At 54.4% G+C, this 8,386-nt stretch overlaps 1 long non-coding RNA gene across 1 annotated transcript; it reads right to left on the bottom strand.

Annotated features, from left to right (window-relative positions):
• Positions 1-522: 522 nt before the first annotated feature.
• On the bottom strand, positions 523-5,207 carry LOC136322961 (uncharacterized). The gene is made up of 3 exons (XR_010728893.1): positions 5,088-5,207; positions 3,858-4,003; positions 523-1,019 (listed from the first exon to the last, which is right to left on the bottom strand). It is a non-coding gene; the product is annotated as an uncharacterized lncRNA (long non-coding RNA).
• Positions 5,208-8,386: the final 3,179 nt, after the last annotated feature.

Genomic DNA, 8,386 nt, shown 5'->3' with positions numbered 1-8,386 from the left:
TATCCCATTTCTAGGAATATATCCTAAGAATCTCAAAACATTGATCCAAAAGTAGACATGCACCTCATGTTTATGGCAGCATTGTTCACAAGCGACAAGATCTAGAAACAGCCCAAATGTCCTTCAGTGGACGAGTGGATTAAAATTCTGTGGTACAGACCCTGGCCGGTTGGCTCAGCGGTAGACCGTCGGCCTAGCATGCGGAGGACCCGGGTTCGATTCCCGGCCAGGGCACACAAGAGAAGCGCCCATTTGCTTCTCCACCCCTCCGCCGCGCCTTCCTCTCTGTCTCTCTCTTCCCCTCCCGCAGCCAAGGCTCCATTGGAGCAAAGATGGCCCGGGCGCTGGGGATGGCTCTGTGGCCTCTGCCTCGGGCGCTAGAGTGGCTCTGGTTGCAACATGGCAACGCCCAGGATGGGCAGAGTATCGCCCCCTGGTGGGCAGAGCATCGCCCCTGGTGGGCGTGCCGGGTGGATCCCGGTCGGGTGCATGCGGGAGTCTGTCTGACTGTCTCTTGTTAGATTCAGGGAGTACTGACATGCTGGGGCTGCCAAGAGTGTACAAGGTCCCTGTGATGCTGAGAACAAAGAGTTCAGCAACATCCTGCATTGAGTCAGAGACCCTTATCAGAAGTTTATGTTTGAAATTCTCCACTGAGTAATACCCCCCCTCGTAACTGTGCACGACCTCCCTAGCCAATGACTAACAGCCACATCAGCTTCTGTATGATGCTTGCTCATCCTAGACAGCCACCCTATAAAAAGGAGCCATTTTAGAAGCTCGTGGCTGCAGTCCCTGTGCAGGTTTGGGGGGCTGCAGTCCCTGCGCAGGTTTGGGGGGCTGCAGTCCCTGTGCAGGTTTGGGGGGCTGCAGTCCCTGCGCAGTTTGTTGGCTGCGCAGGTTTGGTTGGCTGCAGTGCTCCAGTCTCTTCGGAGGCGTGGGTTGCCTGCAGTCCCTGTGCAGGTTTAGGGGGGCTGCAGTGCTCCCTTGCATGGGTTGCCTGCAGTCCCTGTGCAGGTCTGCAATAAAACGTATAAAATTCACTTTGTGTCTGCTGTGGCCTGTCTCCTAGGATGTAACATCTCTCCCTGTTTCCAGCTTCAGAAAAAAAAACAAAAACATCTGTGGTACATATATACAATGGAATATTATGCGGCTGTGAAAAAAGGAAATCTTACCATTTACAATGGCATGGATGGACCTGGTGATTATGCTAAGTGAAATAAGCCAGGCAGAGAAAGACAAATATCATATGATCTCACTTATTATCTGTAATCTAATAAACAAGGTGAACTGAGGAACAGAATAGAGGCAGAGGCAGGGTAATGGGGAGCAGAGGGACAGCTGTCAGAGGGAAGGGGGATGAGGGGATGAGATCAGAGAAGGTGAAGGGATTAGTGAAATTATATATACATAACAGAGATACAGATAACAGGATGGCAAATCCCAGAGGGAAGGGGGGAGGGAGTTAGGAGGAGGGGACAAAAGGGGGTTAACGGGAGAGAGGGGGAAGGGAGCTATATTGAGTGGGACAATTGAATCCATGTTAATACAATATATTAAAATTAATAAAAAAAATAAAGTTGCATAAAAACATAAAAATTAAAAGGAACAGCATCACTATGAGAAGGGCCATGTAGGGCAGGGCCTGGGGGGAAGTGAGGGACTGCATGAAGCTGGTGGAGACGGCTGGCTGCCTCCCTTCCCAGCACGGCATCTGCAGCCACCGGCTGCGGCCTGGCTTCAGGGGCAGCCCCCAAGAACCCCACAGCCGTTCTGGGTACCTGGGAGAAGACCCGAGCGATGGCACTGATCCTGCATCTTACTTGGTTTTGATCATCTGAGAAGCAGTACAGTATTTGAAAAAAGCAGATTGCAGAGCAAAGAAAATAGAGCAACATTACTTAGTAAAAATAATCAGCAGTGAGCAAAACATCCTCGGACCAGACGTGTATCTCTGTACAGTGAGGAGGAAGTCAGGGAGGACGCACACACCCAGGCTTCCCGGGCGGGTGCAGGTGGGGCAGGCTGTGCCCCTTGCACTCCACTAGTGGCAATAAAAATATTTAGTAAGGAAAATGTAAATAAAAGAAAGATCATGGGCTCAAAGCCCATTTCTGCCACCTTCCAGCTCTGACAGCTTGGGCGTATTAGTTAACCTTTCTGGAACTTAATTTCTTCATCTGAGAAATGGGAAGAGTAACAGTGACCTCCCAGGGCCTTTGTGGAGTTCAAACGATTTGGGGTTTACAAAATGCCCTGTGCACTGCCTTACACATTGCTGGGTCCCTCAGTTTATTCACTCTAGTTATTATCAGCCCAGCAGCTCAGACAGCTGAACTGTCCAGAGCCCCTGCTGTTTCTCCTGGGGAGAAGCCCCTGGGGCTCGCTGCTGGTGACGGGTCAGGAGAGCCACACGTGCCACTTGTGCTTAAGAGAAGCCTGGCCAGGTGCGCGTTTACCACTAGATGGCAGTGCGAAACCACACAGACGCTCTGTCTATTGGCGCTTAGCTCCCCCAGTCAAGTGCTGCTCCTCCAGGCACCTGTCTGTGGTCTCCTCCTAGCCCAGGAAATGGTGGAGGGTGGGGGAGTATGTTGGGGTCCTATATGGTCACTCACAGCTGTGAGACTCCAGGGGTCCAGCCTCGGACAAGGTCAGCCCAGACCTGCTCCCAGCAGGATCCTCAGATTCCCAGGGACTAAGCAGGACTTGGGATGGAGTAGGGGTGGTGGGGAGGGGCCCTGGCTCATTGTGAAGCAGGGAGTCGCCAGGCCTGGTGGGAGGAAGGCCAGCTGTGAGTGCAGCAGGTGGAGCCTTCTCCTGCTGGTTCCATCACAGGGCTCCTGTGAGGTCCAGGGCCGGGGCTGTCTGAAGAAGTATGTGACTTTGGGGTGGGGTTCCAGAGCGAGCAGGCACTCAACAGCAGTGCCCCACCTCTGGTTGTAACTTCATTCACAGCAGGGTTGGATCAGGGACCCACTCCACGCCTTTCACTGGCTCCCTCACCGGCCAGGGCCAGGGACACAAATGGATTCTTTAGTGCAGCTGAGTCTCCTTGTCCTGGGAAGCCCAGGAACTGGCTCCAACCAGGAGGAGAAACTAACTGCCTTCAGTGTCAGGCCAGGGAAGCCTGGAGACAGAGGCAGGGTCCCCGCCCCAAGCAGCTTCAGGGAATTCAAGAGATTTGACAGAGCTTTGCTTCTCACTCACTTCAAACTAACGTGATGCTTCTCAGAGATGGCCAAAGGCAATCATTATTTTGCTTTTACAGATGACTGAGCAAAGAGAATCAATCCCATAGTTGCGCTACCCCCTGCCCATTCGTAGGGCGCACCTCTCCTCGAGTGGCTTGCTGAAAAGTCGGGCTACGTCCAGCAGTAGGCGCAAACAGCAGTCACGGCTGCAAGGCCAGAATTGGAAGAGGTCACAAGGTCACTTTTTTCAGATTTCTTCCACCACAAAACTCCTTTGTGCCATCACCTCTCGCAGAACAACACACAAATGGGAGAAGAAAGCAGAGCCTCCTCCTGAGCGTCCAGTCCTCCCTACCTGACTTCGGGGAGACTTGGGGATCCAGAAACCTGCTTTTGAGAACCACAGATTGAGTCCAACTGACTCATTTCAGACAGGAGGAAAGCAAGGTGCAGACAGGGGAGGTTGCTGTCACACAGTAGTCAGTGGCGGAGGAAGCCCTGTCCTGACTCCTGGATGCCGCTCAGTCCTTGACCGCGTCACCTCCCATTCAGGGGGCTGGGGGAAGCTGGGGTGGGGGGTGGGGGTGCCCCATGCAGCCCTGCAGCCAGGAGGTGAGGGGCTCTTCTCCTTCCGTCAGTGCTTAGGGCAGGGGTGGCTACCTGGAAAGAGTTGATGAAGGTCCACAGCAGCGTCCGGATGCGCTCCCAGCGGCTCAGCAGCTTGACTAGGGGCATGACCCGGAAGAGGCGGAAGAAGGCGATGGAGATGCGGGAGTTCTCCTCTGCGCTCTGGAATCCACTGGCAACTGGAGGTGGTAGTTAACACAGCAACAAAGACGGATGGGGCGAGAGCGGGGTGGGCCCTGCTCGAGCCACATAGCCCTCGGCTGGGACGAAGCCAGCTCAGGGTGGGGTTGGCTGCACCAGGTTCTCTCCTCTGGCCACAGGTAGGAGCCAGTGCCCACCTTTTCCAGGTGGGCCACACAACCCTGAGGTTTCTGCAGAGCCAACTTGTGCCCAGGCCCCTGAGTTCATGTCTCTTTTTCTATTCTCCCCACTTCCCCTTATTTCCTAGTTCTTGAGCTCCTGGGTGGAGCAACAGAGGATTCCAGAAACTTCTGTATGCCCTGAGGTCCAGGCTGGGAGCCAGCCTGTGAGGGTGCGCCCTGCCTGGACCACGGGCTGGACCACAGGCTGAGAAAGCAGCCGGGATTCCCTGCCTGACTGGCTGAGAGTACTGCATCCTGCATGGGATCCGGTTCTCTGTGAGGGCGCTGGGTGGGTTGTGGCTGTCCCGGCTGTTGGGGCGATTGCACTGGGGGTCCCGGAGGGCGGGTCGACTGCCCACTGAAGGATCTTGTGTGTGAGCTGCTCCAGGCTCCAGCGCTCCTGTTGTGTCAACCCCTCCTTCCCACGGCCCTTGCCCCACATGGCTTCAGAGAGCAGGGAATGGGGTGCTGCTTAGTGTGGGGCGAGAGTCTGGTTTGCAGCCCCTGCCTTCTCTGGGGCTCTGAAGCTGTCCCCTTCTCCTCCCTCTGCCCCGCGGGCACTAGCAGGCACCCCCTCTGCAGGTGGCATGAGACCCGAGAGTGGGGTGGGGTGGGGGAAGGCTGTCAGGTGGAAGGAGAGGACCAAGGGGTCCTGCTTACAGCTGACCATCTCCGCGGAGGAGTCTTTGAGGGTGGGGGGAAGAGGGATGGGATCATGGCCGCAGCAAGCTGAGGAGGGAAAATGGCACTGGGCTGCCAGGGGCCTGCTGGTCTGGGGCCACCTGGGCATGTTGGACCTGAAGGGTCCTGGGGCTTGGTCACTGACCTGGCCAGGGCTCAGGGAGCAGGAAAGGTTTTCCTGTTACTGTCTGACCCAGACCATAGGAAAATGTGGACTGACCTCCTTGACTCTCCTCCTGGCACACTGGCCAAAAAGCTGGAGGTGGTGGCCCCGGGATGCCTCCGGTCTGCTCCCCAGAGCTCGTGCAGCTCACCCAGCCCTGTCAGCACCGCACCAGAGAGAATGGACCTCTGGGCTGGCTTCCTGTTTTGTTCCCGTTGCTGACTCCTTCTGGGTCATTGTTGGGACCCTGGGTTGGCCCTCCCCATTTCTGGAGACACATCTCTGGCTTTGGTTTTAAGCATTTTCAGGTCAGTAGCTCCCTGACACTACTGATCCCGAGCCTCCCACTAGCAATGAAAGCCTGGAAGGCTCCCACAGATCCTTTTCCTTGACCCACTGAGTGTCATTGATGTGGCCAGTGGTGCCAGAGGCCCCTCTTCTCACTCCGATTCTGAATGGGAGGCCGGGGAGGAGGCGGGAAAGTCCAGAGGCCCCCGGAGCTGGGGAAGCAAGGGTGGATGGCTGTGCTCGGGCCGCCCTGGGCCTTGCTCTGCCCTGCTGTCGATTTTGAAGTCTTTGATGCCTTTAACCTCTTCATTTCTATCACTTGTTTATCTGTTTAAAATTCTCTTTTCTTCCCTTAAAAGAAGACTGTGTGGGCCCTGGCTAGTTGGCTCAGTGGTAGAGCATCGCCACGTCATGTGGAAGTCTCGGGTTCAATTCCCGGTCAGGTCATACAGGATAAGTGCCCATGTGCATCTCCACCCTCCCCTCTCACTTCTTTCTTTTTCTCTCCTTCTCTCTCTCTCTCCTGCCTTACTGCAGCTATGGCTTGATTGGAGCAAGTTGGCCCCGGGCACTGAGGATGGCCTCTGCCTCAGAAGCTAAGAAGAGCTCAGTTGCTGAGCAACGGAGCAATGCCCCAGATGGGCAGAGCATCACCCCCTAGTGGCCTTCCCAGGTGGATCCCGGGGTCGGGGGGTGGGGCGCATGCAGAAGCCAGTCTCTGCCTCCCCTTCCTCACTGAATTAAAAAAAGTAAAAAGGAGACTTTGTACCCCCCAGAGCAGTACACAACAGAGACTCAGGGTTTTATCACTCAGCTGTCAGTTTCGCCATATTCGGGAAAGGAGAAAAAAGGAGAGAAAACATGCTTACACAGGGAACATCAGCTGTGGGTGTCAAGAATTTGCGAGTTGTGCCACAGGGGCATCTGGGTGTGATGAGTTAAAAAAAATAAAAGTCAAGCTTGCAGCGTGAATTCCATTCTGGGTTCAACCCTCCCTGGCTGCTGCAACTTGCTAATGTTCTAGAAGGAGAATAAACACCTTTTTGTTTGGACACGACCATTTCCTCTAATGAAACCAAATGACAATGCAACCAAGAAGACCCCAGCAGACATCCCTGCATCCTGGAGAGCGTCCCAGGCTTAGCCTTTCCTGCGGCAGCCTGAGCAGCCTGGGACCGGTAAGGCAGGAAACAGCACCAACCCACCCGACCTTGTCTCATCTGCCCGCTCTTGAGGCTCAGGGACTCATCATACTCAGCGTGTGACAGCAGCCTTCTGGTGAAAGCTGTGCCAATGAGACCTCAAGGTCATAGCAAGTGGCATCTCTATCACTTTAGCCAAAGTGAGTCATTAAAAGTGGTCCAAGCAAACAACTGAGTTTTTCTGCTTGCAGTAGAGTAGTGGGTATAGCCTAATTTTAATGAACTCAGGAGTTTAGAGAAAAGTCACAGGTAACATTGTTGGAGTGACTGGAAATTCAAGCACACTCTCAGGAACAAATCCCAGCTTAAAAGCCTTTCACTGAAGCCTTGAACTCTGCAGAGCACAATGGAGGCCCCGCCCTTACAGACTCTTGGTGAAGGAAGAAAGTTGCAATCTGCCTTTCTGCCTCCTGCTAGGTCATCTCCCTCTTTACCCAGGGGGCCTCACTGTGGCTTTGCAGGTGCCCTATGCACATTTTCCACATCAGGTTAAAGTTAGAGACTGAGAGCCCTGGCCGGTTGGCTCAGCAGTAGAGCGTCGGCCTAGCGTGCGGAGGACCCGGGTTCAATTCCCGGCCAGGGCACACAGGAGAAGCGCCCATCTGCATCTCCACCCCTCCCCTTCTCCTTCCTCTCTGTCTCTCTCTTCCCCTTCCGCAGCCAAGGCTCCATTGGAGCAAAGATGGCCTGGGCGCTGGGAATGGCTCTGTGGCCTCTGCCTCAGGTGCTAGAGTGGCTCTGGTCACAACATGGCGACGCCCAGGATGGGCAGAGCATCGCCCCCTGGTGGGCAGAGCATTGCCCCATGGTGGGCGTGCCGGGTGAATCCCGGTCGGGCGCATGTGGGAGTCTGTCTTGACTGTCTCTCCCTGTTTCCAGCTTCAGAAAAATGAAAAAAAAAAAAAGAAAAAAAAAAGTTAGAGAATGAGTCAGTGGAGTCTTCAGATGTTTATTCATTTTTAGAGAGGAGAGAGAGAGGGAGAGAGAGAGACAGAGAAGGAGAGAGAGGAGAGAGAGGAGAGAGAGACAAAGAGAGAGAAGAGGGGAGGAGCTGGAAGCATCAACTCCCATATGTGCCTTGACCAGGCAAGCCCAGGGTTTCGAACTGGTGACCTTAGCATTTCCAGGTCGACACTTGATCCACTGCGCCACCACAGGCAGGCAGAGATGTTTAAAGGAAAATGCCCTTAGGTCCAGTTTTCTCTTAGTGGCTCATGAGATCGCCAAGATCACATTGAATGATCACTCGAAGGAAAGTTAAGGAAGGGGAAGGAACACCAGGACACAGACAGCACATCATAGCCCACAGGAGACCAGGCAGGCAAGGCACAGAACTGACATGGTGGAGACATGCATCGGTAGCCAGGCTGGGCTCTGGGAGGCCCTGGGGCTCAGGCAGGTCAGAGTGGAGGATGTTAGAGGAGGTCACAGAAGCTCAGAGCGTGGTTGGGAGGGTTGGTCTTACCATAAAGGGAGAGCATTGGGTATGTTCAGCTGGCTTTAAAGAAAGGCAGATAGAGAAAAGCTGTGATGAGTCTCCAGCGAGGACGTCGGTATTCTAGGTCTTGGCTGACACAGGAGCAAATAGTGGCAGGAGAGGGCAAAAGGACACAAGTGACAGAAACACAAACCAGAGGCCTGGCAGGTTCTGCACCAGGAGTGTGGGCTCTGCACAGCTGGGTCTCACATCTACCGAGGACCCATCTCTGGCCACAGATTAAATAATTCACACCCATTATGACCGAGGTCTTCTGGACTTGGCCGGTGGAGGTTTTGTTTTGTTTCCTAAAATCTGCCCTGTGTTCTAAGATAACCTCTAAGGGCTGGCACCTGATTCGCTTTAGCTTTGCCCCAGTGGTGCCAGCC

Source organism: Saccopteryx bilineata, chromosome 2 (genome assembly GCF_036850765.1).
Source record: "Saccopteryx bilineata isolate mSacBil1 chromosome 2, mSacBil1_pri_phased_curated, whole genome shotgun sequence".
NCBI classification, from domain to species: Eukaryota; Metazoa; Chordata; class Mammalia; order Chiroptera; family Emballonuridae; genus Saccopteryx; species Saccopteryx bilineata.
Note: the sequence above shows the minus strand (reverse complement) of the source record. Positions and strands in the feature narration are given on the sequence as shown.